General features: G+C 36.5%; 1 protein-coding gene across 1 annotated transcript in view; it reads right to left on the reverse strand.

Moving 5' to 3' along the window:
- The window catches only part of LOC100019732 (transmembrane protein 143), a 28,899-nt gene extending 28,205 nt beyond the window's left edge, over window positions 1-694 (reverse strand). The window contains exon 1 of the mRNA XM_001372451.4: window positions 268-694. The gene's annotated coding sequence lies outside the window, so the exon portion shown is untranslated. The remainder of the gene's footprint in view (window positions 1-267) is intronic.
- Between the last annotated feature and the right edge of the window lie 15,612 nt (window positions 695-16,306).

The following is a 16,306-nucleotide window of genomic DNA, read 5'->3' on the forward strand; positions in this document are numbered from 1 at the left end:
GCTCAATACCAGCCTTTAGTGGCAGGGCTGAGGAGGTTTATGGGCTGGTTTTAGTGATAAGGATTTCTCTTAGCTGGAGTGGAAAGATGGTTTTGTTGCTGTTGTTTTTGGTTTTTTTTTGTTTGTTTTTAGCTAAGAGGGAGTATAGGAAGCTGGGCGGGGTGTTTTGGAAAAGGACTTAGTAGAGAGGATCAGTACCCCTCTGAAAAGGGAAAATGGATCCCCCTCTGCTGGGCTGGGATTTGGGGCAGGGAGTTTAAAGCTTACCAGTAGCAGCAGCAAGCAGTTGTAACAGCAAAAGGAGTAAGCAGGAACAAGCTTCTGTGAGGGAGAGATCCAGCTACTGGACTCTCCTGGTGGGCAGGTGTAGGCAATGAGCCTGAGAAAGCTTTGAAGAGTTTCCCAGCGTGAGAAGGGAGGAGGGAAAGAGGAGAGGGGAAAGGGAAGAGGGGAGAAGGGAGAGGAAAAACCACAGCAGGAGGAGAAATCTGGTTCCTCTGGTTCTGGAATCTCTTCGTGGTTGTCAAAATTGTAGGATTTTAACAATAATCAAAGACAAGGAAACAAAAAAGGACTCTGAATCAAGTGAGCAGAGCAAAGAGAGCCAGAGACTCACTCACTCTTGCAGCACTTTGTTAAAAGCACAAGCTCCAAAAAATGAGCCCCGCAGTGTGGGTCTCATCCAAATTTATGTCCCAAGTATCCTTATGGGAAATGAGGACATAACTTAAAAGGATGCTGGTAATGTAGCTCAGGTGTGACAAATTTTCCATCTGCACACATCACAATCATTTCCAGGGAGATAATTATGATCACAAATGGAGGATTATGATTACAGGGAAGAGATAAATATCAGGCACAAAATACTGTCTTTTACTCTTACTTAGTAGACTCATTTGCCATAGGAAGATAAAAAGAAAATCACCCAATAAAAATCAAGAAAGATGGATTAACAAAATTATGGTAAAGGGTAGTGGCCTAGGCTTTTTACAAGTGAAGTGCCAATGACTCTTTACTATTTAGCAGTTTTCTGAGTAATACATTGGATTAATTAGTGCTTTAAATAGCTGGTGTTTTGTCAACTAGATTCAAAATATTTGATCAGAACTGCTTTAAATTCCTGATGAGCATTGTAATTTACTAGGACCATTTTTGTATTTATATTTAACAAATTGTGACTGCTAAAGCATATTTAACTTGTAAAAATTAGTTTTAAAACAAGGAGAAAGATAATGTAGATTAAATATGGTAGGAATTGGAATTTTTTCAAATTTTCACCTCAATTTAATAAATACTTTAGGAAGAGACAAGTATAGTAAAAGACAAGTACTGCTTCCTCATTCAATTTTCTTATGTATACAGTATTAAATTATGTAGAATGTCAGTATTGTGTTCATATAGTTGTGGACATTGGTTCTGTCTATAATGATGCTTTTATTTGCTAAATTATCAAAGATATTTTGATGTGTGTAGTTTTACTATGCATATTTGTCATTAAACAATGGCTTAATAGTTAGCATTTATATAGCTCAATTAAGTTTACAAAGCAATTTGTGAGATCATTTTATCTTCACAACAATTGTTGGGATTGGGGCTTTATTATTCCTTTTTACAGATGAAAAGTCTAAGGTAAATGAAGGTTAAGTCACTTATCTAGGGCCACAGATATCTTTGACATCTAAGGCTGGATTCAAACTTAGTTCTACTGATACCCAGTTCCCAGAATTCTATCTATTGCTTTACCTAGCTGCTTCATCTGTCTTTTGAAAGAGAATATTGATCTTTTGGTGTATAATTTAGGTGCCTGATTATCCCTCAGCTATCCTATAGAGGCTACATTTTAGCAACCTCCTTTGATTTGTTCAGTTTCAACCAATTTAATATATAATCAATAATCAATAGCAATAACATATAATCAATAAATCCTAGCTCTTTAAAGAGAGTAACTCTATGTGATTTCTGGTGGCAATGTCCTGATATTGTATCCCCATAATAAACATGCTCATTTCTATAAGGACTCTTCTTCACTAAGCCATTTGCTTGATGTTTCTTTATTTTTTAAATTTAAATTTATTTGTTTGTAACATTAAAATGCCCATTTAACTCCTCTTTTCCCTTCTCCTTTAGAGAAGTGATTATTTTTTTTCCAGTTACAACAGTCCATATTTTTTTAAACAATATTTTATTTGGTCATTTCAAAACATTATTCATTGGAGACAACAATAATTTTCTTTTCCTTCGCCCCCCGCCCCCCCATAGCCGACACACGATTCCACTGGGTTTCACATGTGTTCTTGATTCGAACCCATTTCCATGTTGTTGGTATTTGCATTAGAGTGTTCATTTAGAGTCTCTTCTCAGACATGTCCCCTTAACCCCTGTAGTCAAGCAGTTGCTTTTCCTCAGTGTTTTTACTTCCACAGTTTGTCCTCTGCTTGTGGATAGTGTTTTTTCTCCTAGATCTCTGCAGATTGTTCAGGGACATTGCATTAACACTAATGGAGAAGTCCATTACATTCGATTGTACCACAGTGTATCAGTCTCTGTGTACAATGTTTTCCTGGTTCTGCTCCTCTCGCTCTGCATCACTTCCTGGAGGTTGTTCCAGTCTCCATGGAATTCCTCCACTTTATTATTCCTTTTAGCACAGTAGTATTCCATCACCAACATATACCACAATTTGTTCAGCCATTCCCCAATTGAAGGGCATCCCCTCATTTTCCAATTTTTGGTCACCACAAAGAGGGCAGCTATGAATAATATTCTTGTACAAGTCTTTTTCCTATATTATCTCTTTGGGGTACAAACCCAGCAGTGCTATGGCTGGATCAAAGGGCAGACAGTCTTCTATCACCCTTTGGGAATAGTTGCAAATTGCCCTCCAGAATGATTGGATCAATTCACAACTCCATCAGCAATGAATTAATGTCCCGACTTTGCCACATCCCCTCCAGCATTCATTACTTTCCTTCACTGTTATGTTAGCCAGTCTGCTGGGTGTGAGGTGATACCTCAGAGTTGTTTTGATTTGCATCTCTCTGATTATAAGAGATTTAGAGTACTTTTTCATCTGCTTATTAATAGTTTTGATTTCTTTGGCTGAAAACTGCCTGTTCATGTCCCATGCACATTTATCAATTGGAGAATGGCTTGATTTTTTGTACAATTGATTTAGCTCTTTATAAATGTGAGTAATTAAACCTTTGTCAGAGGTTTTTATGAAGATTGTTTCCCAATTTGTTGCTTCCCTTCTGATTTTAGTTACATTGGTTTTGTTTGTACAAAAACTTTTTAAATTGATGTAGTCAAAATTATTTATTTTATATTTTGTGACTCTTTCTAAGTCTTGCTTGGTTTTAAAGTCTTTCCCTTCCCACAGGTCTGACATGTATACTATTCTGTGTTTGCCTAATTTACTTATAGTTTCCTTCTTTATGTTCAAGTCATTCACCCATTTTGAATTTATCTTGGTGTAGGGTGTGAGGTATTTATGCAAACTAATCTCTCCCATACTGCCTTCCAATTTCCCCAGCAGTTTTTATCGAATAGTGGATTTTTTGACCCAAAAGCTGGGATCTTTGGGTTTATCATATACTGTCTTGCTGAGGTAACTTGCCCCAAGTCTATTCCACTGATTCTCCTTTCTGTCTCTTAGCCAGTACCAAATTGTTTTGATGACCGCTGCTTTGTTATATAGTTTGAGATCTGGGACTGCAAGGTCCCCTTCCTTTTTTTTCCCCATTATTTCCCTGGATATCCTTGATCCTTTCTTCTTCCAAATGAACTTTGTCATGATTTTTTCTAAGTCAGTAAAGAAATTTTTTGGAAGTTTAATGGGTATGTCATTAATAGATAAATAAGTTTGGGTGGGATGGTCATTTTTATTATATTGGCTAATCCTACCCATGAGCAGTTAATGTTTTGCCAATTGCTCAAGTCTAGTTTTAGTTGTGTTGAGAGTGTTTTGTAGTTGTGTTCATATAGTTCCTGTGTTTGTCTCCGGAGATAGATTCCTAGGTATTTTATTTTGTCTAAGGTGATTTTGAATGGAATTTCTCTTTCTAGTTTTTGCTGCTGAGCTGTGTGGGAAATATATAGAAATGCTGATGACTTATGTGGGTTTATTTTGTATCCTGCAACTTTGCTAAAGTTATTGATTATTTTGATTAGCTTTTTGGTTGAATCTCTAGGATCTTTAAGTAGACCATCATGTCATCCACATAGAGCAACAACTTGGTGTACTCCTTGCCTATTTTAATGCCTTCAATTTCTTTTTCTTCTCTAATTGCTACTGCTAGTGTTTCTAGTACAATGTCAAATAATAGAGGTGATAGTGGGCATCCTTGTTTCACTCCTGATCTTATTGGGAATGCATCTAGTTTATCCCCATTGTGGATGATATTAGCTGATGATTTTAGATATATGCTGTTTATTATTTTTAGGGTTCCTATTCCTATGCTTTCTAGTGTTTTTAATAGGAATGGGTGTTGTATTTTATCAAAGGCTTTCTCTGCGTCTATTGAAATAATCATGTGATTTTTGTTGGTTTGCTTGTTGATGTGGTCAATTATGTGGATGGTTTTCCTCATATTGAACCAGCCCTGCATCCCTGGTATAAATCCTACTTGATCATGGTGGATGACCCTTCTGATCACTTGCTGGAGTCTTTTTGCTAGTATCCTATTTAAGATTTTTGCATCTATATTCATTAGGGAGATCGGTCTATAGTTTTCTTTCTCTGTTTTTGACCTGCCTGGTTTTGGAATCAATACCATGTTTGTGTCATGAAAGGAGTTTGGTAGAACTCCCTCTTTGCTTATTATGTCAAATAGTTTGTATAGTATTGGGATTACCTGTTCTTTGAGTGTTTGATAGAATTCACTTGTGAATCCATCAGGCCCTGGGGATTTTTTCTTAGGGAGTTCTTTGATGGCCTGTTGTATTTATTTTCTGATATGGGATTATTTAAGAATTCTATTTCTTCTTCTGTTAGTCTAGGCAGTTTATATTTTTGTATATATTTGTCCATATCACCTAGATTAGTATATTTATTGCCATATAATTGGGCAAAGTAAGTTTTAATGATTGCCTCAATTTCCTCTTCATTGGAGGTGATGTCCCCCTTTTCATCTTTGATGCTGTTAATTTGCTTTTCTTCTTTCCTTTTTTTAATTAGATTAACCAGTACTTTGTCTATTTTGTTTGTTTTTTTTTAAAGTACAAGCTTCTAGTCTTATTTATTAGTTTAATAGTCCTATCATTTTCAATTTTATTAATTTCTCCCTTAATTTTTAGGATCTCTAGTTTGGTTTTCTTCTGGGGGGTTTTAATTTGTTCGCTTTCAATTTTTTTTATTTGCATTTCCAATTCATTGATCTCTGCCCTCCCTAGTTTGTTAATATATGCACTCAGGGATATGAATTTACCTCTGATTAGTGCTTTGGCTGCATCCCATGAGGTTTGAAAGGATGTCTCACCATTGTCATTTTCTTGGGTGAAATTATTAATTGTTTCTATGATTTGTTCTCTAACCGATTTTGGAGTAACATATTTAATTTCCAATTAATTTTTTATTTAGTTTTCCATGTAACCTTACTGATCATTATTTTTATTGCCTTATGATCTGAAAAGGCTGCATTTAGTATTTCTGCTTTTCTGCATTTGTATGCCATGTTTCTGTGACCTAGTGTATGGTCAATCTTTGTGAATGTGCCATGTGGTGCTTAGAAGAAGATGTATTCCTCTTTGTCCCTATTTATTTTTCTCCATATGTCTATTAACTCTAATTTTTCTAAGATTTTGTTCACTTCTTTTACCTCTTTCTCATTTATTTTTTTATTTGATTTATCTAAATTTGATAGTGGTTGGTTGAGTTCTCCCACTAATATGGTTTTACTGTCTATTTCTTCCTTCAATTCTCCTAGGTTCTCCATTAGAAATTTGGGTGTTATACCATTTGGTGCATACATGTTGATTAGTGATATTTCCTCATTATCTAAAGTCTCTTTTAACAAAATATAGTTACCTTTCCTATACCTTTTAATCAGGTCTATTTGTGCTTTGGCTTTGCCAGGTATCATGATTGCAACTCCTGCCTTCTTTCTATCAGTTGAGGCCCAGAGGGTCTTACTCCATCCTTTAATTCTGACCTTGTGAGTGTCTACCCGTCTCATGTGTGTTTCTTGAAGACAACATATGGTAGGGTTTTGGATTCTAATCCATTCTGCTATTCATCTACATTTTATGGGTGAGTTCATCCCATTCACATTCAAAGTTATGATTGTCACTTGTGGACTTCCTGGCATTTTGATATCCTCCCCTAATTCTGACCTTTCTTCTTTAGCTATAACCTTTTAAGCCAGTGATTTACTTTAGGTCAGTCCCTCTAGTCCCATCCCTTGTTATGCTTCCCTTTCTAACCCCTCCATTTTTGTTCCCTCCCCTCCCCCTTCCTTCCCTCCCTTTTTTTGTTCCCTCCTCTCCCTATCCCCCTTGGTTTTCCCTTCTCTCTTACCCTTTTGGATAAGATAGAATTCAAGATCCAAATGGATCTGGATGCTTTTCCCTCTCAGAATTGATTTCACTGAGAGAAAGTTTAAGTAAAAACTCTCTTCCACTCCTTCTTATAGGAGTTTTCTTCATCCCCCTTCCCATGTGTATCTTTATGTGAGAAAGATTATTCTATTTATTCCCCCGCCCCCCCATTTCTTGGAGCATATCTTAATACCATCAAAGATTCCCCCCTCCTTTTTTCTTTCTATCCCCCCATTTTCTCCATATCATCTTGATGCCCCAAATGTACCCTATGCATGATCCTTCTTACTACTCTAATGATGCATATAATTTTTGAGAGTTACACATTACATTTCCCCCACATATTAATATATATAAATTGATATAAATGTAGTCCTCATAGAAGAGAGTTTGAATAAAAGAAAAAGATAACATTTTTCTCCTTTTCCCTTTACTTCATATTTACCTTTTCAGGTATTCTATGCTCTTTGTTTTTTGATATCACACTTTCCACAGAACTCTGGTCTTTTCTTTGCAAAAACTTGGAAATCTTGTATTTTGTTGAATGCCAATACTTTCCCCTCGAAGTATATGGTCAGTTTTGATGGATAGCTGATTCTTGGTGGAAGACCCAGCTCTCTTGCCTTTCTGAAAATCATGTTCCATGCCTTATGGTCATTCAGAGTGGAACTTGCAAGGTCTTATGTGACCCTGATTGACATTCCTTTATATCTAAATTGTCTTTTTCTGGCTTCTTGTAAGATTTTTTCTTTTGCTTGAAAGCTTTGGAATTTGGCAATTACATTCCTGGGAGTTGTCTTTTGGGGATTTAGTGTAGAGGGTGTTCTGTGAACTCTTTCAATGCCTGTATTTCCCCCTTGTTCTAGAATCTCTGGGCAGTTTTCTTTGATGATATCTTGTATTATGAGGTCGAGATTATTATTTATTTCTTGCTTTTCTGGTAGGCCAATTATTCTCAAATTGTCTCTCCTTCCTCTAGTTTTGAGGTCTATCACCTTGTCAGTGAGATATTTTGTGTTCTCTTCTAATTTCTTGGTCTTTTGGCTTTGCTTTATTAATTCTTGCTCTTTTGCAAGATCATTGTCTTCCAGTTGCCTGATTCTGACCTTTAAACTCTGGTTTTCCTTTTCAGTTTGGTCACACTGTTTCTGTAGTTGCATTTTTTCATGTTTCAGATTGTTGCTTTCCTTTTACATTATTTCCCACTTGTCCTGCCAGAAGGCTTCCATCTTTTTCATCATTTCTGATTTAAATTCTTCAAGAGTTTGTGGAGAGTTTCCATTTCCTTTGGAGGTTTTTGGAGCATTTGCTTGTGTTTCCTCTTCTATCTCCTCTGTATTTTGTATTTTTGCTCCATAAAATGTGTCCACAGTCACCCCCTTCTTCTTGCTTTTCTTGGTGTTTGGAGGCTTTTGTTCTTCTGTACTGTTTGCCATCTCTATCTGATTGAGGAGGACTGGCTCTTCATGTATCTGTCTGATGGTCTGAGGCTTTAGCCCCAGGTAGATTGTCCTTTCTCCGAAGCTGTTCTGTCTTCCTGGGGAAGCCCAGAGCCTGCCCTCCCCTGCCTGCAGGCTTTTCGGTTGTTACTGCTCTAAATTCCCTCCAGTTGCTTCTCTGCTGCCTTACTTCCATGCTCTGAGACTGGCACAGCACTGTCAGCAAGGTACCTTAATGCCTCTGCCAGCCCTGAGGTTTCTGTTCTTTCAGAAGATCATGTACTCTAAGGGGGGAGGGGTTGTGGCCTCCCTGAGCTCTGAGGGCTCCTGATGGGATTAAGTTCAGCTGGGTTGGGCTGAATGAGCCCCAAAGCAGAGGAAACCTCCTCTGCAGTCTGTGTTAGATGCCTTGAGGCTGGCTCAGGTTACTTTCAAGGTAAGCCCTTCGCCCTTTGGAGCAACCCTTTTGCTGACCCTGAGGTTTATGTCCTTTCAGAAGCTCTGAGGGATCCTGATGGGATTATGTTCAGCTGGGTTGGACTGAATGTGCCCTGAAGCAGGAATTGCTCAGATGAAAGCAGGAATGGACTCAGATGGAAGGACCCAGCCAGAGGGCTACAGGCTCCCCCCTTCTCTCTCTGTTTCCCTGCCATCTGTGTTGGGCATCTCCGAGACTGGCTCAGGTTGCTTTCAAGGTGTGTACTTCAGAATAGCCAGCCCTGAGGATCCAGCTGCTGCTGTGGGCTCAGAGCTTTGGGTTGGGGGACAGGGGTCTTGGGACCTTCCTTCTGCCTTCCTCTTAGATCCTAGTGATCTAGGATTCTGGCTTTTGGGGGGTGTACCTTTTGATCCGAGTCCAGAAAGAGGGTTCCCCTGATCTGCCCTGTTGTTCAGTTTGAATTTCGGTGCCCTAGGAGCATTCAGTTTGTGATTGGTTAGGAAGGGTTTTCCGAGGTCTGAACTTTTGCTGCCTCTAAGCCACCATCTTGACCAGAAGTCTAGAGAAGTCATTATTTGATAAAAAAAGATATACATATATGTGATACTATGTCTTACATATTATTATTTATTAGTTCTTTAAAGTTGGACATGCACAAATCATTCTTAAAACATCATTTCTGTTGCTGTATATAATTTTCTTTTGGCTCTGTTTAACTCTTCATGATTTCATTTGCTCTTTTCTTATTTATTTATTTTTTCCAAAATCACACTGCTCATTATTTCTTATTTGGTAGTAATCCTTATCAATAAAATGTTGGTTGAGTTTACATGTTCCACATATTTTGTGTATTCTACTCTTGCATCATGGTCATTTCAAAGAATCTATCCAGTGATCAACCATTTTTGCTTACATTTGATAAATTCAGTGACCTCTAGTTTTTTTTTATTATTGTTCTAATATGTGAAGTTTGTTCCAAAATTATTTCTATGAATTTTTAATCTTCTTATCCTGTAGAAGATCTATCAACTCTCTTCCTCCTTTTGATGAGGCAGTCTTAAACTTTTTAGAACTTCCTTGGGAATGATTTGTTTTGTGTTATTTTAAGAGTACATTATCTAAAGTATTTGAATGTGATCAAGACCCATTGTCTGTCATACCAATGTCCCAATAGTACATGCTAAGACTAGTATTGCATTAATGTTAATTGTACTAGTTGGATTCTTCCTATTAAACTTATACTTTAGGGTATTAATCAGTCTCTTTAACTTTCACAATTTAATTTTTCCCACTTGATAGACTTATTATGTCTTACTTGAAAAAGATTTGTAAATATTGGAGGGAAGCTGGGTAGCTCAGTGGATTGAGAGCAAGGCCTAGAGATAGGTGGTCCTAGGTTCAAACCTGGCCTCAGACACTTCCCAGCTGTGTGACCCTGGGCAAGTCACTTAACCCCCATTGCCTAGCCCTTACCACTCTTCTGCCTTGGAACCAATACACAGTATTGATTCCAAGATGGAAGGTAAGGGTTTAAAAAAAAAGATTCGTAAGTATTGTCTTCATCCATTGGTTCAGTCTGACCTCAAAATTCATGGTCAAAGCCTTTAATTTCTATTCTTTTTCCACTATGGATTACAAATGATATTTTGAACATGTGGAAACTTTTCAAGAGATAAAGTAAATGTTTTGTATAACTATCCAAGGAAACCATGGAATTATATGTATTTCATTAATGTAAAGAGAGTAATCTGATATTTTAAATTTATAATTGGCATTTTGATTTGAAAATCATACTAATCCTGGAGACGGGAGGTCCTAGGTTCAAATTTGGCATTAGATATTTCCTAGTTGTTTAACCCTGGGAAAGCCACTTTAAACTAATTGGCTAGTCCTTGCCATTCTTCTGCCTATACTTAGAATTGATTCTAAGATGGAAGGCAAAGATTTAAAAAAAGAAAGAAAATAAATATCTATTAGCAGAGTTTGTAATAATTTTGAAAAAACACAGATTCATAGTGAGTTTAAGCTTTCTCCATGGAAGGTGCCATGTTTGATATAAATCATTCTTGATACTATTATTTTGCCACAATTTTTTAAATGAATAGATTCCCATTTAACCTTCAAGAACTGCAGTGTTTCCTTGCTATTTTTGAATCTATTCATGTATTTGTAGCAAAAGACAAAACCATGAGTAAAGATTTGAGTTAGATTTTGTGATATTAAAGATGGTATAAGTATTATAGGTGGCTTATTTGATCTTTGAAATGGTAATAAACTCTTTCTCATATAACAGGGATATCCTGACACTTCTTTTTACTCTCCTTACACAATGTAATCTATTCTTATGAGAATTATTTTAGCAAAAAAACAATGGATATTTTATACATATATATATATATTTCTATATGGAAGGGGCATGGATATTCTCATCTTTTCATAATCAGTATGTGATTTCTTTTTAGGAGGTACAGGATTAGACTCACATAAGATATTAAACTGATAAAATACTTTGCTATTAATGCATTCTTTGTTTGATAGTGTTTAAGCAAATAATTATAGATCTTATCTGAATTCACTACCTTCCAGTTTTGCAGAGAAATTAAAATTGCTACCTTGATCTAAATATTGTATCATTTATTCTCTTTGTGGTGTACAAACATAGTTTCAGATTTGATCCAATTTGTGCTTCCATTGTGCTTAATTCTTTTTGATGAAACTGAATTCTATGATCAAAAATTTCAATATCTTTTTTCTTCCTGTTTTTTTATCTTCTCTAATTTATTTTCCTCCCAACTCTCTGTAATAAAAGTTTTTTTTAAAAATAGACACTAAATTGCTTATCTTTTTCAACCATTTACTCCTTACATGAATGTAAATTTTTCATTAAAATTATTAAGACTTTTAAAATATTTTTATGTTCTAGATTATATTTTCCACTTTTCTTTTGTGTAACTTTTAATTCTAATTAAATCTAACATTCAGATATTTTTATTGGGTATTGCAGCTAGATATTGATGTACTTTCCCAAAGCCTTTCCAAATGTTTCTAAGACTTCTGCTATTGTGGTACAGTTGTCCCTCATTATAACATGGTTCACTCATAGTGGTCTCATTGTATCATGGTTTTAAAAAAAATCAAATTCTGTATAGCAGAATTTTTGCTATATTGCAGCATTTTGTGGATGAATTACATACTGTACACAATGGAAATGCAGTATGCCACTACTGCTTGCACAAGTTTGCCAACAGGAGATTGTACACAGTACACTATTGGCTAATGGAATAAAAAGCAACCAACCACAGCACTGTGTTCTGTATCCTGGGCACTGATTGGGTCAGTGATGGTAGCATTGGTCTGCTTGCTCTCCTGCTATTTTGTGGATATTCATCTATAGTGGAGGTCTCTTCCTGTGATAGGTGAGGAATCACTGTATTTGATGATTGTCTGCAAGAGAACCCCAAGATAGCTTCATCTTTTCCTCTATAGGTCCTACCATATCAGCAGTCATCACATATTTTGTTATATTCAGACCTTGAACTGTTTAAAAAAAAATTCCAAGTCAAATGTGTTGATAGAATATCTACATTCATTATGGTTGTAGCAAAACTCTCACATATTCTGAATTACCATGTTTTGATTTAGGGGACTATTTATTGAATTCATTTTACCTTATTCATATAAGACTTCTTTAAATTTCAGTTTGAATGGTACAATCTCCTCAAAATCATTAATGAGTAGTGTAAAGGTTAAATTAGGAGTTTTGACAAAATAAGAGTGCAGTAATTGCAATTTCCACTTTTACTTCATCTTATAAAGGATTTAATTAAGTAAATTACTATTAGGTTAAATACATTGATGATTTTTTCTCATGTTTGTTTAAATCTCTTACGTGTTTTGTAGTAAAAGACTTGCCTACAATTGGTAAATTTTGTTTCACATTTTGTTATGAGATTGTATTTATATGATATAAAAGCATTCATAGTTTGCATACACTTGTGGTTTGACAGCTGTATATTATTTTCATTCAAATATTTCTAGGAGGTGGGTCATCAGTAATTTTATTTTGATTATAACCTGCCTTCTTATAACTGTTTTTCAGTCATTTCAGTTATGCATGACTCTTTATGACTCCCATTTTGGGATTTTCTTGACAGAGATGCTTGATTTCTTTATGTCATTTCTTTATGTCATTATGAACATTCATATGTTCTTAATGTCATTCTCTTCTCCAGTCCATTTTTTAGATGAAGAACTAAGGCAAATAGGGTTAAGTGACTTGCCCAGGGTCACACAACTAGGAAGTATATGAAGCTGAATTTGAATTTAGGAAGATGAGTCTTCCTTATTCTAAGTCCAGTGCTCTATCCATTGTGCCATCAAGTTGCTCCCTCTTGTGATACTAGAACACAAAATAGCACCATTTAATAATACTGTCTTATATTCCAAGATTTCTTTTTTTTTATTTAATAAAACCCTTACCTTCCTTCTTGGAGCCAATATTGTGTATTGGCTCCAAGGCAGAAGAGTGGCAAGGGCTAGGCAATGGGGGTCAAGTGACTTGCCCAGGGTCGCACAGCTGGGAAGTGTCTGAGGCCAGATTTGAACCTTGGACCTCCTGTCTCTAGGCCTGACTCTCAATCTACTGAGCCACCCAGCTGCCCCCATATTCCAAGATTTCTTAATGATAGTTTTAGAAATCTAATTTTGTTTCAGACATTGCTGTTTTATAGTATGGTTTTGAAGTTTAAAAGGGTCAGTCCCCTTTTATGCATGCCTTTTTATTATTATTCAATATCTTTAATACTTTCAATAAAAATGATTTTATCAATTTTATCAATTCTTATAAAGTATTGCATACTTTGTTATTAGTACTTTGATTGGTACTTATCCCATTTATTTAAAAAAATGTATGGGGAAGTTGCCTCAAAAGGTTGAGTTTGCTCAGTGATACTTGTGAATCTTAACATTTCTCAGACTTGTAAATGTTAAAAATTCTTAGACTCTACCTTAGAACATTTGGTTAAGACCATTCCCCATTTTAAACAATGAAGGTACTTGATCAGGAATGTGAGAACTCTAACATTACTCCACCCATACTTAAGCATACTTTAGGGGAAGATAAAGTTGTAAACTCCTTACTGAACAATGAAAAAGTACTTAACTCATACTTATAGTGAGGCAAAAGCCCTTAAACTAAGTCTATTTTTAGATCTAATACAAAAAGGTGATAAGTACCTATGAAGGTCAAATTAATCACTAAAAGGTCAGGCAACTTGCAAACTTGCAAGGGACAAGATTAACAAAAGATGACTGAAGTTTTAGTCTACCCAGAGAAGTTGAAAACTAATGAAGGTGTGAATTAAGAATGGTCACTCCTGTGAAAACATCTACCATGATTGGTAGATGTGAAAACTTAGGGGAGGTGACCTAGGAGAAAATTCTCTTTAAAAGGAGGTCAGAAGGCCTCTGAAAATTAATTCAGCCTTGGAAGCTGAAGTAGAGCTTCCTGAACTAAACTGGAGGGTCTTTCTGAACACTAGAGTTTTGCTTGGAAGGATCTTGTGGTGAGTGATTAAAGACTGACTGGTCTCTCTTAATGCTTAAAGCCTAGGCTGGCCTAGGCTGGCTTAGGCTGGCTTAGGCTTTTTCTTACTATTCCCTCTTATGCTGTTTTCTCTCCCTTTCCTTAATTCCTTCATTCATAATAATTAAAATCTCCGTAAAACCCAGCTGACTTGGGTATTTCATATTTGGGAATTTTTCCCATGGCGACCACTTTATTTTTGATTTAACTCAAGACACTGTCTTGAAACCATATTTTTGCGGTCACAGTTTTTAACAATCACTCTTTTATCTGTAACATACTGGTTTAATAAAATCAACTTATATTTCTGAGTACCAATCACACTTTGATAAATACAACATTAGTCTCAAGGAACATAAAGTCTTTTCTGTATATCATAGTGACTTAAATTCCCTTGCTGTCATTCCCACTGTCTTTCTATGACCAGGCTCATGGTCTAGAATATAAGGGAATTATTGTCATCTTCATCCTTACTATAATAAGGTAAAGTCTTTATTGTTATCTTTAGTTTTTAGGCAAGAAAACTGAGATGTCAAATGGAAATGCTTTTTTGTACAGTCATATAATAAGTTAATGACAGAGTTGAGACTAAAAACCAAGTCTTTTCTTTCTTATTCCAAAGTTCAAATTTTAATTCAATCTAGCTCTGTTGATATAACCTTAAGGAAGCCATTTAAGCTCCAGCCATTAGTTTTCTCATTTGGAAAATGGGTTAATTATACCTTTTATACACATGTGTGGGATGGGGTCATGAATAATGGACCCCCCACCCCCAACTCACAGAAGAACATCACTTGAAGTCAGGCAACAACAAGAAGTACAAGACAACAGTTTATTATACCTTTTGAAAGAGGATCATTTCTTGTTTTGGATACTCGAGAGATACCAGTATATTGAATTCAAAAGACAAATTTATGAGATTTCTAATCACAAAAACCCTCTCCCCATCTCCCTTCTCTCATCTTGTTAGATTTTAGTTATCAGAACCATGATCTCCAACCATTTGAAGAATAATGCTGTAACTTTTAGGAGGAAACAAAGTATACATATTATACATATTCAAGGGAACATGAAAATCCTTTGATAAAGGATGTTCTTTACTGTCCTTGCCTCTGTGTTCCTTGTTATCAGTCATTCTTCCTGGACCAATTCCTGGAACTTTGAGATAAAATAGTCACCAGACACCACAAAACTAGCCTGTAAATTGCCCCTCTCAGTCAAGATAAAAACTGGGTGTTAAATCGTGCTTCCATCCTGAAGAAATGGGGTCACAAGCCAAATGTCACTACCCTGGGAATAATACACTTAATTCCATCACACACATAAAATTGTTATGATTCAAATGAAATATTAGAGTTCAAAAGTATTGTACAAAAGATAATTCATTGTCATACCATTTAAATGTTTCAGTTGATAAGAGTTCTGGGCCTGGAGACAGAACAATCTGAGTTCAAATTTTGACCTCAGACACTTACTAGTGTAATAGAGGAATTAGTTGGTGGTAAAAGGGATAGAGGGAGGAATGGAGATCTCCCTGTGAAAACAGGATCCAGGAGAGGCCACTGATGTTTAAAGTTGACTCAGAGAGAGAGAGAGAGAGAGAAACAGAGAGAGAGAGAGAGAGAGAGAGAGAGAGAGAGAGAGAGAGAGAGAGAGAGAGAGAGAGAGAGAGAGAGAGAGAAAGTGAGGGAGAGAGAGAGAGAGAGAGAGAGAGTGAATAGTTTCCCCCTTCAGCCTTCCCTCCTTAGCTATGGCTGCTCTCACCGACTGGCTCTTGACTTTCCTCCACTACTAGAGCCTAAAGGTTTCTTCTCAGGGAGATGACTCTTTCCCTCAAGTGGTCCCACTGACACTTGAATCACTTTGGGAAAAGACAACAATTTTATTATAAACTAAGTCAGCTAGGGTAACACAAAGAAATGACTGGCAGGAAGGGAATTGGTGAGGAAAGCAGGGGAGGTGTCCCTTCTCTAACTACCCCCTTTTCCCTCCCTTCTTGAGTTTGGGGAACTCAGACCTTCAGCCTGAGCCCCCTGAGAAAGTCAGGTTTGACTGGTCCTGGTCTTAGCCCTCTGGCCACACTTCAGACCAAGGGCACCAGGAGCTGTGAGAATGAGTTTTGACAGAGGCTCAAATGTCTTCTTCAGCTATCACTTCAGTTTGCTATTGGGGGGGGGGGGGAAGGGAGAATGTCCTGTCACTAGGAGAGGGAAAAATGAGTTTATCCCTAGAAGAAAGGCTTGGCCAGACCTCCCTCCCAGGCTTCTCAAGTCTGAGAGAGATCTAACTGAAATCCCAGTCAGAATCTTC

Source organism: Monodelphis domestica, chromosome 1 (assembly GCF_027887165.1).
Source record: "Monodelphis domestica isolate mMonDom1 chromosome 1, mMonDom1.pri, whole genome shotgun sequence".
NCBI classification, from domain to species: Eukaryota; Metazoa; Chordata; class Mammalia; order Didelphimorphia; family Didelphidae; genus Monodelphis; species Monodelphis domestica.